The sequence below is a fragment of the Cyanistes caeruleus genome, chromosome 22, assembly GCF_971803275.1.
Source record: "Cyanistes caeruleus chromosome 22, bCyaCae1.hap1.1, whole genome shotgun sequence".
NCBI lineage: Eukaryota > Metazoa > Chordata > Aves > Passeriformes > Paridae > Cyanistes > Cyanistes caeruleus.
In genome coordinates, this window is record NC_141722.1 from 1655860 (window position 1) to 1669567 (window position 13708).

Consider the following 13708-nt stretch of genomic DNA (forward strand, 5'->3'; position numbering starts at 1 on the left):
CACTCATCCACCCCTTATTTCTCTACTCTCTGGCCAGAACAGAGCTCTGCAGCCCAACCAACACCAGGCTGTTCCTGGAAATGTTGTGTTTATCCCTCACATGTTGTCCTGCCCAACTCAACCTCTCCCTTGGACACCTCCTGGATGTTTCTGGGTCTGCCCAGACCAAGTGCTTGGCACCCTTGGGACCTCCAGCTCCCAAGAGCTGCAGCTTCCCAGGAGACACAAGCTGGTGGATGTCCATGCTCCAGCCCCACACAGCTCCTGGAGAACCACATCAACAACCCAGCACCTGGAAGTGAAGGTGAAGGGGCTGCCAAACAGAGAGGCTGGGGGGAAGGGACAGATGGCATCTCACCAAGAGAGCAGCAGGACCCTCAGCACTATGGAGACTGCACTGAGGAACCTGGACTGTGTCCCTGGAACCCCAGCATGCCATGATGTCACACTGTGGAGTGTGAACTGTGTTCCAAGGCTCCCAGCATGCCACAATGTCCCACTATGAACCATGAACTCAGTCCCTGGACCCTCAGTTTCCCATGAAGTCCCATTCTGGGGCAGACTGTGTCCCTCAGCATCCTGTGATGTCACATCTGGACTGTGTCCCTGTCACCTCAGCATCCCACAGCCACAGGAGCAGCACCTCTGGAGCTCTGCTCCTTTTTCCTGCCCACCCAGCCCCATTTAAACCTGTCCTAGGAGGCTGCTCCAATCCTCTGCCGGCCTCCCAGAGCCTTCTGTGCAATAAGAAACCACCCCAAAACAGATCAAAGATGTCCTCAGAGAGGCTGTTTAAGGGGAAAAGAGCTTCTGGGCTTCCCATTTGCGGGCTATGTTTCCCTTCATGCTCAGCCCAGTGATTAGTGCTCGCCAGGGAACCCGAGCTGCAAAATGAATTTGAGAAGACAGAGCAGTGTCAGGCTGTTAGAGGCTCAAAAAGGATCTTGGCTCCCCTGAGCCCCAAGGCTGAGCACTTACCATTCACATTTAACAACCAAACGCTTCCAAGGCAGGCAGAGGCCTCCCTGCTCGCCTCTCCCCATCCCTGAGGACACCATTAGCACCTGGAAAAGGGAGAAGCCACGGCCTTGGCAGCGCTCAGGGCTGGAAAAGCCGGGGAGCCGGGGCTCCGAGACAGCCTCACGCGCCGGGGCTCGTATTTTTGGAAACAGCATCCCAGAGGGGCTGCAGGGGATGCTGCTTGTTCTCCTGCCAGCCCTGAGTGTTTTGGAAAGTTTGGTTGAGCTCTGTTTGGCCGCCTCTGAGTTATTCAGGCACAGAAAGGGGGGTTGTTGCTTAGGGGGGGGTGTTCAGATTTATTTTTTTCTGAGTGTGTTTTGGGTGAGGAAATCCAGATTGGGGCTTCACCTCCTGCAGGAAGGCGATGCAGAGTCATGGCTAAGCCAGCAGAGTCACTGAAAAGCTCTGTGTTCAGAGCTGCTGATGTTCTCCTCATCCCAAACACATCCATTCCCACTTTTCCCCCCGCCGCGCTCCCTCCGCGCCCCTGGCAGCAGCCGCTGTCCCCAGCAGGCAGAGGGTTTGGCAGAAGAAGCTGGACAGGAGCAGGCAGGGCTGTACCACAGAGCACCCCAGGAGCCTGGGACACCCCTCCTCTCCCTCAGCTGCTCGCCAGCCTCACGCTGATCATAAAGAAACCTCTGTGCGTCTCCAGGGAAGCAGGACTCGGAGAGGGGCACAAAGCCTCCCGCAGCTGTGTGTTTGCAAACAACCCAGCTGAGCTGTGAAGAGGGGCTGAAAGCAGTAATTGTCTTTAATTAAAGGAGGTTGGAGGCATCTCAAGCTTTGACAAAAGACATTTCCAGTCTGCTCGCAGCCCCCGGCGCTCGGTGCCGCCGCAGCCGCAACCCGGCCGGGGGCTCAAAGGCAGTGGGGACACGGGGACATCAGCCCTGGGGTGCCAGGGCAGTGCCACACACCTGCAGGGCACGAGGAAAGGACACAGCCACGCTCCAAGGAGGCTGCAGGCAGCAGGATTTAATACCTGGGACCCTTACAGACCTTGTGCTTGGCGCCAGATGTGGGCCAGATGTGGCTGTGTGGGGACACAGCGGCTGCTTGGGGCATGTCACCCTCCTGGTGGAGCTGGCTGCACGTGGCTGTGTCCAGGGCTGTCACCTCAGCCCTGCTGGGGTCCCAACCCTGTCCTGGTCTGCCCTGGTACCCCCCCTGCTGCACACAGCCAGGCCACGGACTGGACACCGAGAGCACTGCTGCTCCTCCCGGGCTAATTAATGAATCCTGCTTATTAGTGATTAATAATGGGCTCCCTGGGCAGCTCTGTCATGGTGCTGCCTCCTTGCAAGCTCAGGTTGGGCCCCACAGCCTGAGCTGACACACAGCAGACCCCCACCTGCAGGGATGCTGCCCCCACAGAGCCCCTTCCAGGGCCAGCCCTCGCTCCCAGCCGTGCTCTGAGCACCAGCGAGGTCACAATGTCACAATATCCACGGCTCAGGGTAGTAAAACGTCCTCCTTCCCTCCTCCCCTCCATCCCTGGGGGATGAGGCTCCCCAGGGAGAGCCTGCTGCCCACCATCCTCTGCTTCCTCCCTCCCACCTTTGCTGTTGGTCTTCCAGCACATCAGCATGCAGGAAATCACTGTTCTGGTTTCCATGGAAACCCCATCATGCTGGGGGGGCACCCCCAAAATGTATGAAACAGTCGGTCTGGCACAGCTTTGGTGGTCCCACGTGTCCTGGGCTTGGCAACCCCCTCCTGAGCTCCCACACAGCCCCTCTGAGCCCTGGGGTCAGGAAATCTGGGATGGAGGGAGGAATTCTGCTGCCAGAGAAACATCACTGCCTCTCTTCTTGTCTGCCCAGAGCAGCTGTGGCTGTCCCTGGATCCCTGGAAGTGTCCAAGGCCAGGTTGGACAGGGCTTGGAGCAGCCTGGGACAGTGGGAGGTGTCCCTGCCATGCCAGGGGGTGGCTCTGGATGAGGTTGTTTAAGGTCCCTTCGACCCAAACCATTCCAGGATTCTTTAGCCAGGACTGAGCAGCAAACCTGGCTTTGGTCTGAACCCTCTGCTCAGCTCTGCACACCCTGCTCCAACCCTTTCCCCCCTCATGCCGTGCTCTCACCCACTCCAGGTCACCTGGAAGTGCTGGAAAACCAGCCCTTGGATGAGGGTCAATCCCCACCACAGCTCCTGCAAAGGTGCAGAGAGCCAAACACACCCAAAATCACATCCCAGAGGACCCACCCTGCGTGTTGGGCAGGTCCCAATGTGAATATTTTTGCCTGGGAAATCCTGGAAAGAGCAGCCACGGTCTAATTCAAGAGAAACAAAAACAAACTGGGATCACTTCCATCTGTGCCAGACAGCAAAACTTTCAAGAAGAAGAAGGAAAAAAAAAAAAAAATCAATTTAAAAAGATCAGTTCTAATTATAGGGTATCATGAAGATCCACACACTCAGATTTGTCACTCTGCTTCCAGATTAGCCCTACACATGGTGACAACGTGAGTGAGCACCGGGCAGAGCGACATTCCCCTCCTTCAAAATCCCCTCTGGAAAGCAGAACAACCAGGGAAACTCACTGAGGGTGAACCAGAGCCTCCTGCCTTTTCCTTTTATAGAATCCCTACAAGAAAAGCCCTCCAAGATCATCCAGTCCAGTCATTAACCCAGCACTGAACACGTCCCCAAGTGTCACATCCAGCTGTTGTTTAAACACCTCTGGGGATGGGGACTCCACAGCCTCCCTGGGCAGCCTGTGCCAATGCCTGACCACCCTTCCCATGAAGGAATTTCCCCAGTTTCCATCTAAATCTGCCCTGGCACAACTTGAGCCTCTTTCCTCTTGTCCTGTTCCTGTTCCCTGGGAGCAGAGCCTGACCCCACCTGGCTGTCCCCACCTGGCTGGGAGTTGTGCAGAGCCACAAGGTCCCTCCTGAGCCTCCTTTTCTCCAGGCTGAGCCCCTTTCCCAGCTCCCTCAGCCTCTCCTCACCAGACTCACGCTCCAGACCTTCCCCCAGCTCTATTCCTGTCTCTGGACACGCTCCAGGAAGGTCCTCAGGCTGGGATTTGCCTGGATGGAAAAGCAAGCTGGAGAAAACCTGGAGATTAATCTTTCCTACAATGCCTCCCTCGTTTCTCATCCTTCAGTTGGTGCCACAGGTTTACTCCCAGGGTGTAAACTGAGAGTAAAACACCCCCATTCCTGTCTGCACCCACGAGGGAGCTGAGGAAGGTGAGGGTACCTGTGAAGGATGTCCCCACACCAGGACAAACAGCACTGCAAGGGCAAAGGGAGGCAGCCTTTAATCCATCACTGGGGTGCACTGTAGGGAAAGGGGAATGAGAAGCTTCTCTGTGTATGAGTCACTCCCCAAATGTTTCTTCTATTCCTGTTTTCCCCGTTTTTCCTCATTCTGTTTTATTAATGAGGCTGCACGGATGCACTGAAAGGCTCAGAATTAATTTTGCTCACCGTGCTGCAAGGAAAGGTCTGCAGCAGGAGCATTTCCACTGGGATAAAGCCTCCTGAGCTTCCTGCCTTCAGCTCTGGGAATCCTCTGGGTGATGGATGGCATGAGGGAGCAGCTCCAGCAGTGCCTGGACACCCTGAGGAATCTCCTCCTTCTCCTTCCTTGAGATCCCTGAGAGCCAAAGGTGGTTCTGGAGGATCCCAAAGCAGCTGGGTGGGAATGAACAGAGAATCTGCCAAAATAATCCTCTGGGATTTCACCTCAGATTGTGACAGCAATATGGACACTGCAGAACTGCCAGCACGACATGAGATGAGGGATAAGGTAAAAGGAAGGGGAGGGAAAGGGGCAGAGAAAGGCTTGGGAAAAACAGTTGGTTTCCACTGAAATGTCTCAGGATCAGCCCCTCAGAAATTGCAGGTTAAGGGTTTGATGTTTGATGTTCCACACACACACACATGGACACTTTGGGTGGATCACCAGCCCCCTTCCATCCCCTCTGCATGTCCCAGGGGGCTGCAGACACGCTGCCCAGGAGGGGCAGGCACAAAGAGGAACAGATGGGAACCACTCCCAGCTGCCCAAGAGCCAACACAGCCCCTTCCTGCCTCCCCCTGGAGAGCCCAGGCCATCTAAAGGCAGATCTGGGGCATTCCATGGAGTCTGCTGATCCTGCAGCCACTTCAGAAGTCACTACAATCTTTGCCAAAGCCACCCATGCTGGGAGAAATGGGGAGCAAAGCAGGAGTGTCACCCTGCTCCGCTTCAGGCTGCACTGGAATTCCCAAAAACCTGGAGGGTTTGGGCATTTTGATGGTTGGAATGACAAACCCTTTCCCAGGTGGTCATTTATTGTTCACTGTGCTCCTGTTCCTGTCCAGCTGTGGGTGTAACAACCACGGGACTCTTGGGATGTGAATGTTTTGGAAGGAAATTGCTGGCTGTGGTTTCAGCCTTAACAATGGTCTTGAACACAGGGTCTCTGTGAGCTCCAGAAGTGCCAACGGTCTGAAAGTGCCAAAAGACTCTAAAAGTAAGAGTTTGTCATCGTTGAAAACTGTCAAATGCCCCAAATCCTAAAGATATTCCCTCAAAATGCAGTTTGAATGTGCTCCTGGTCGTAGGGTGTGGATCTCCAAGGGGGAGATCTCACTGGTGGTGCAGGGTCACCGTGGTACCCACAGCCCCTCACGGAGCTGGGGACCACCCCAAGTGCCTGGGGAGCAAAATCCTACACTCCAGCACCCCCATTCCCACTGGCCAGCTGAAAACATCACTTTCTGCACAGGTCTCTCTGGTTTCTGACACAAGGAGCAAAGCCAAAATCCCTGGGTTACCTCCAAGGACTGTGTGAAGACTCCAGCACCTCGGCAGGTGTCGTTTCAACACGCTGAGGACAAGAAGAGATCTCACTTTCTGAAGCTCTTGCTGCACAAACCTGGAAAGGCTTCACAGGTTGTCACAGTGTGTTGACACAGGTCCCCTTTTGAGTGCCAGCACGCTGAGCTGGTGGCTCCAGGCCTGACCACAACCTTTCCCTGCCTCCTCCTCCTCCTCCTCCTCCTCCCAGGCTCCTTTCCAGGCCCAGCTCATGCTGCTCCCTGCTCCTCATTTTCCAGTCTTCAGGAGCTGCCATCCTGCAAAATTCCAGTTTCCCCACACTGCCTGGGCTCCAGCAGAAGCATCCAAGCCAGGTGGGCAGGATGGGATGGAGGAAAACCCATCCCATGGGAGGAAAACTCCTGCTGGAGCTCACAGCAGGATGTGGTTCCCACCTTCTTCTGCTTCACCTCTTGGGGAGCATCCAAAGAAGGTCCTGGAGGATGGGGAAGGGTCTGCAGGGGGAGGCAGGAGGTGTTGAAGTTCCAAAAACCCACACAAGGACTGGGCAGCACGCAGCAGTGGCACCAAACTCAAGGTCTCCTTCAAAACATAATAAAAGTGGGTTTTCCTTGGCCAAACTTAATTAAACCTCGTTTGAAGTTTGCTCTGTGTTAACAGAGCCATTGGATGAGCTATGAACACTTTGATTCCATTTCCCAACCTTTATGGGGACTTTTCTGTACACTTCCCAGTGATAGATTATGTTCTTGAGGCATATGGGGAACAATAACGAGTTTCCCTGGAGCTAATTAAGCTAATCATGGCTTATAGATTAAATTCTCTGTAAGGTTTTTACCTTGTGTGGCTGAAATCAAAGAGCTGTGCTCTTACTGAGAACATCTGACTCATCTGACATCAGAAAAACTTGAAACCAGCCTAGAGAGTATCAGAGGGTATTTCCCAAAATTAAATGTTCAACACAATCTCTTGGCTTTGGCTCAATTTGCTGAGAAATTTCAAATGAAAAAGGAAAAAAAATATATCCTCAAAAGCAGTATTTTCTCCAATTTTCCTCAAGTTACATATGATGAAGAATATTCTCCTCTTCCCCATAAAACTCCAGCACTGTGAGGAATTAAAGGAAAAATCCTCCAAGATCTCTGAGCGCTTTCAATCAAAGGAAAAAAAAAAACCTGATGGCAAAAAAACACATTCCCTTCATTTTCTGGCAATAATGAGTTAAAATCCTGAAATCCTGGGCCTGAATCCCAGCTATTCATTCCAGCTCCTATTAATGTTTACCACTTTTCTCAGAAAAAAAACCCCTAAAAAATCCCAAAATAAGGGAGAGGGAGACAGGGAGGCCAAAAAGGAGAGGAATAAAATAAATGCTGCTCTCCCACCAGCACAGGATGCTGCTATTCCCTGCTCACATGGGTGTAGCAGCAGGAATGTGGTGTTTGATCCAAAATGCTGTTTCATCTGTAAAAATAAGGCAGGGGGAGATTTTCTCCTGGGTACACAACAGCTCCAGGTCCCTGTGCCCCAGAGGCTGTGCTCACCTCCCCACATCTCCTTGCTGGCCCCAGGGATGGAGCAGAAGGGGGAAGAGACAATCCCTGCAGCTCTCTGTGATCCTCAAGGTCCCTTCCAACCCTTTGTGCCACCCTGAGCATGAAGGGATGGGGAAGCAGCAGCTGGGGCAGACAGTGGCAATGCAGAACTCCGGGTTTCTCTGAGGAATGGCCATCATTTCCATCAGGAAACTGCTACTGGGTTTTTCTAGACCTGAGATCTCCACCTTTTCCTCCAACCCAGGGGGTTTGTGACCTGCCCACACAGGAAAAATGAGAAGATGCTGCTCCCCTCTGCTTTGCCATGGGCTGCCCTCAGGTCAGCTCATGCATCCTGCTGAGGTCTTCCCCACACCATCACAGCAGGGCTGGGAGAGCTCTGCAACCTCCTGCTGCTCAAAATCCACCCTCACATCTTGGAAAACCTCATCTCCTCCCTTCCTCTACAGAGAAAACACTTCTGTGGGTCTCAGCCCATTCCTTGTCTGGAAGCAAAGCGAGAAGGGAGCTCTCATTTCCTTTTTTTCCCAAGAAGGTGCAGCTCCTCAGAAGCTGCATTTCCTATTCCCAAGCGAGTGCTTCACCTCCCTCCTCTGGCAGCACATCTCTGCCCCACTCCTGGACCATCTGTGACCCTCCCTGCGAGATCAGCATCTCCTGGGGCTTCACACTGCCAGGAAATCAATGCCTCAGCCCCCTTGTCTGACACCCCCTTGCTCTGCCAAGCTCCCCTGGGTCCCCTTCCAACCTCCCAAAGCCCAAACTCCAGGAGGAATTTGCGGAGGACAAGCAGCAGGCAGGTGTGGAGCGGCTCCCAGTCAGCAGCTGCAGTCTCCACCACGGCCCTAATTGGATTCACAACATGGAGAGGTCAGCAGGAAGAATCAAAGCCATGGAAAGAAAGAAGCTGTATTCTTGCTTCCCAGACAGAGAGGGAGGAGAGGGAGAAGCCCCAAAAGCAGTATCCAACAATGCCACCGAGCCCTGGCCGGCTGGGAGCATTCAAATTGTCAACAAGCCCTGTAGAAAAGGCAGACAAATTCCTGTTTTGTACTTGGGAAGGAGCCAGGTGATGTAATCATCTTCGAGGATGATGGTGGAATACTTTCCATTCCAGCAGTAACTCAGGATGTTAAATAGCAGCCACTGAAGTTAAAGATTGTTAAATCAGCCTGTCAGGGCTGCACCTACCTAAGGGGGTGTGGGGAGAGGGTTGATGGGCTGGGCACAGTCACCGTGAGGCAACAGGGTGTTGTTCCAGAGATGGAGGAAAAAGCTGTTTGCTAAATGAGGCAGTTGTGGCTATTTTAGGATTGCAACGTCAGGACCAGTCCAATAAGGCTGTGACAGCTCCAGGACTGGGTCAGGGAGGGATTAAAGGAAGGTGGGGATAGCAGTGTCAACCTCTGTGCACTCAGGGGAAACAGCTTAAGGCAAATTAGCTTTTTTGATTGACTGGGGGGGTAATGGCATGGATGTCACACACCCAAACCTCTGCAGAGCCTTTCCCTGGCTAGCACAGGGGATATTTTGATTCTGAAATCAGTGGCTCCACTGACACCCTGGGACATCCTCGATGAATTAAAACTTGGCAGGCGGAGGCGGCGCGGCCGGAGATCTGAGCGGGGCTGCTCCTGCTGCAGCCAACAAATGTGGTTCGTGCCTCTGGGCTGTTGAACATTTTTATCAATGACCCAGGAGGAAAAAAAAAAAAGCCCAAAGTGTTCCCAGTAAAGCTAGCTGTTGACATGGAAGCTGTGGAGTGGTAAATAGTGAGAATGATGGGCTCCCCGTACAGGAATGTGGATTTCAGAACAAACGTGTCCAATCCCACCTAAAGGGACCAGGATGCAGCCCCAGGCTCTCACCAGGAAGGACCAGGATCCTTCAGAAGCACCCAGAGAAATGCCATTGCCAAAATGGCTAAAGGAAGGGGGGGATGCAGGCAGAGGGAAGCTCAGCATCCCCCCTGGCATGCAGCTGATGGCCATCAGCAGCCTGTGTGTGGGGAACTGCATCTGCCAAGGGAAAGGCTAAAGCTGTGCCAAGGGCTGGGAAGAGCCAGAAAAGTCAGCTGAAAAGCTCAGCAGAGAACCAGGGGCCAAAGATTACCCTGGAACAGGCACAGGGAGCACAGAGGTGAGGGGATGGACGAAGCTCTCTGAGGGGGGAGCACCAGGCACAGAGGAATAAGAAGGCAAGGACAACCTCTGGAAGCATTTAACAGGCAGTTCTCTGTCCCTGGAAACATTTCCAGAACAATTGGCTGTATCTGCTCCAGTTCAACCAGGAATGCTTCCTGGAAGAACTCGATTACCCCTAGAGCCTTACAATTTATTGGCTGGGTCCAGCACTATCAGAGGAGGCCCAGACCCCAAACAGGCACAGAGCCATAAATAGCCTCTTATCATGAAAACATCACGTCCTCGTGGGCTGTCACTGTGAGACAGCTCGGACAGGCCCTGCTCCAGCACATCAGGAAGCTGCTCTGAGCTCTCAGCACATATTTGGTCCCCTCCAAATCCCACCCTCTGTGCTGGAGGGATGGCTCGGGGTCCTTGTCACGCCTGAGCCCACGTCCCCCACACACAGTGGGGTGGTGGCAGGTTTGCTGCCCTGGATGTCAAAATTATGGCAGGGAAGGGGACCCTGCTGATCCCTGGGGCTCCCTTCAGGGGGGGCCCAGCTCCACCTTGAGCTGCAAAATCAGAGAATTCCAAAATGGTTTGGGCTGAAGGGGCCTTAAAGGTCACCCAGTCCCACCCCCTGACATGGCAGGGACACTTCCACTGTCCCAGGTGGCTCCAAGCCCCATCCAGCCTGGCCTTGGGCACTGCCAGGGATCCAGGAGCAGCCACAGCTGCTCTGGGCACCCTGTGTCCCTCTCCAGCTCTCCTGGAGCCCCTTTAGGCCCTGGAAGAGGCTCTGAGATGTCCCTGGAGCCTTCTCCAGGTGAGCACCCCCAGCTCTCCCAGCCTGGCTGCAGAGCAGAGGGGCTCCAGCCCTCAGAACATCTCTGTGGTCTCCTCTGGACTCCAGCAGCTCCATGTCCTTCTGATTTTGGGGTCCCCAGAGCTGGAGGCAGCACTGCAGGAGGGTCTCCCAAAAGTGGAGGAGCAGGGAACAGAGAGCCAAGGAGAGACAGCTGCCAGCCTCAGCCTAACCTGGTTTCTCCTCTTCCCATCAGCTCAGCAGTTCCTCTCCTCCTGTGACCCCAAGGGATGACACCAGATGTCTCTGACAGCCAGAGAGTGTCACCACCAGCTTCTGCATCCCAAAACCATCCCCTGTCACCCCAGCAAGAGCAGGACTGCCGGTGCTCAGCTCAGAGCACAACAAAGAGAACACCCAGAGCAGAGCTACCCCGGTGAGCTGGAGAGGAGCCTCAGAGGGGATGAAGGAGCTGGAGAGGAGCCTCAGAGGGGATGAAGGGTGAGTCCCTGAGCAGGCACAGGCCGTGCAGGCAGTGTCCACCCTCTGTCCAGCCACAGCACAAGGGCTGTGCCGTGCCTGAGCCCAGCCAATGGATACGGCAGGCAGGGAAATGCGCTTCGTGCGCTGCATGGGAGGGACGGCGAGGGGAGGGAAGGGGGGAGGCGCAGACAAAGAACAGGGAGATGGAGAGAAAAGACGCAGGCAGGGAGCAGAAGGTGAAGAGGGAAGGATGGGGCTGGGGGAGATGTGTGTGTGTGGAGCCCCTCGCCGGAGAGGAGCGGGCAGGGCCCTGCAGGAGCGGCGAGCCGGGCCCGGCGAAATGAAAATCTCTTAACCACACAGAATTGTTAACTGCCCCCAAATCCTTTTGTGCTGGGGCTACGAGCTTAGAAGAGCTTAAGCTGTTAGATGCATGAACTTCCTCCATAAATATCCCCGGCGAGCGGGCTGGAGCGCTATTAGCCGGATGAAAAACCCGGCGGAGAAAATGAGCAACTCCTTCCAGCTGCACGGAGGGCTGGGATGTTCCAGCATTCCTTGGGATGCTCCTCTCCACCCAGAGCCCTCGGTGGGGCAGGACCCATGTGCCCCCCTCCACGCTCCATGCCACGTCCTGTTTGGGTGCCTGAGTGTGTGAGAGAACTTCGTCCCGAAAGCCGGCTCGGATTTGCTTTTGTTTTGCTTCTGGAAAGGGGCCCAGATTCCCTCCCACCCCTGGAAACACGAGCAAACCTGCCAGCCACATGTAGGAGTGAGTCCCCCAAGCCTGAGCAGGGACCGGGGGCAGGGATGCATGGTTTCATCCCACAGATCCTTCCTGAGATGAGCTGGGATGAGCAGCCCCTTCCCAGCCCTTTGTGGGGCTCACTGGGAGGGCTGGGAGAGGATGGGGATGCCGTGGATGTCCTGCCAGCTCCGTCTCTGGCTCCCCTCCCAGTCCCTGCTCCAATTCTGGGGGCTGCCAGGGGGAAATGGAGGGGGTGTCCCAGTCTGGCACAATCCTGGGGTCTCATCCAGCCCTGATTCCACCCCACAGGAGGAGGGGAAGGGAAAGAAGGAATGGGGAAAGCAAAGAGTGAAGGGGAAGGGAAAGAAAAGAAGAGGGGAAGAAGGGAATAGGAAGGGGAAAGGTAAGGAGAACAGAGAGGAAAGGGGAAAGGGGAAAGGGGAAAGGGGAAAGGGGAAAGGGGAAAGGGGAAAGGGGAAAGGGGAAAGGGGAAAGGGGAAAGGGGAAAGGGGAAAGGGGAAAGGGGAAAGGGGAAAGGGGAAAGGGGAAAGGGGAAAGGGGAAAGGGGAAAGGGGAAAGGGGAAAGGGGAAAGGGGAAAGGAAGGAGGAGGAGAAGGAGAAGGAGAAGGAGAAGGAGAAGGAGAAGGAGAAGGAGAAGGAGAAGGAGAAGGAGAAGGAGAAGGAGAAGGAGAAGGAGAAGGAGAAGGAGAAGGAGAAGGAGAAGGAGAATGGAAAGGAAGGGAGAAATGGGAAGCAGAAAGGGAAAGGGAAGGGGAAGAGGAAGGGAAAAGCAGAAGAAGGGAAGGGAAGGGGAGGCAGCCCTGGAGCCAGCTGCCCCATGGAGACGATGGGCTGCTGGCCACTGTGTGATTGATGAGGGTGGGGAGCGCGGGGCCGGCGTGCGCCAGCACCGGCTGCACAAGCAGCTGCCGAGGTACCGGACCTCCCAAAATCCTGCTGCTGCCCAGACAAAGACACAACCGGCCTCTCCCTCCTCCTCTCTCCCCCCAGCCCTGCCCTGGAGGGAACTGCCCTTTGGCAGTGGCACAGGGAGCTCCCCAAAAAACCCCGGGCTGCATCGGAGCAAAGCACCGGGCAAGGCTGGGTCGGCTCAGGGAACAAAAAACAGGCTGAGATGGAAAAGCTGCCATGAATCATTGGGGTTTTCTGCTGTTGCTACGGATGCTTCGCTTGGGAGCTGTAAAACCCCCGTCTGCCCTTGGAGGCAGGGATTAGCTGGGCTCAGTTTCCAGCGGTCCTTCCTTGCCGTCCCCATCCCCATCCCTGCGAAGCCTGGGAGACACTTGATCTGCCCGAGCTCGGTGGGAAGAGGTGTTCAGTGGCTAAGCCAGGAGCAGCTGAAATCATGGATATTAAATGATCCCCACAGCACAGCAGGACCTGAATTTTGGTGCTTGAGCAGCCCAGCCACCAGCAGCAGCCATGGAGTCCCTCTCCAGGGGCACCACACAGCCTGCAGTCCCTGCTGAGCACAGACTGTCTGTTCTCCTCTCCAGGGGACTGCCTCCCACTACCAGCACCTTCCCCAGGCCTGGTTCTACCTGGCCACCCCTTCAGAGCCAGAGGAGAGGAGACACAGCTCCAGCCCTGGCTCTGCAGTGGCCACTGATGTATCTGGAATTGATCTCAGAAGCCCTGGCTCTGCTTGGAGCGTGCCGATGCTGTCGGAACCGCAGAGGGATTTGGATGTCCAGCCGTGGCCGGGAGAAAAAGATCCTGTTTGCCAAAGCGTGGTTTGCTGCAGCTGCAGTGCCCATCACACAGCTCTGGGGTCCCCAGCTCCCTGCCAGCAACCCCAGGAGCTCCTTTCTCAACCTTCCAAGCCCTCTGGACAGGAGCACAGACATCAGCTCAGGGAGGGGGCTGCTGAGCCTCCTGCTGCCCTGGGACCACACTGGCTGCGTGGTGCTCAGCTGAGCTCAGCAGGTGCCCACAGAGTCTGCTCTGAGCATCTACAGGGGCAGGAGAACATCTGCAGATTTTTTATAGGGCAGGAAACCTCTGGGTGTTGAGGAGCACAGGGGCCAGGCAGCTGAACAAGCCATGACCATGTCCCAGCCTGGGCCATTTGCACCTCACCAGGAAAACACCGTCGAGAACGCGCTCCCGTCCCTCTGCACCCTTCTGGGACCCTGCATTCCCACTCCCCTCATCCAGGAAGAGATTCAGCC

General features: G+C 55.1%; 1 protein-coding gene across 11 annotated transcripts in view; it reads right to left on the reverse strand.

Moving 5' to 3' along the window:
- Positions 1-13708, reverse strand: part of EPHB2 (EPH receptor B2) — a 119384-nt gene that overhangs the window by 64062 nt on the left and 41614 nt on the right. The window lies entirely within an intron of this gene.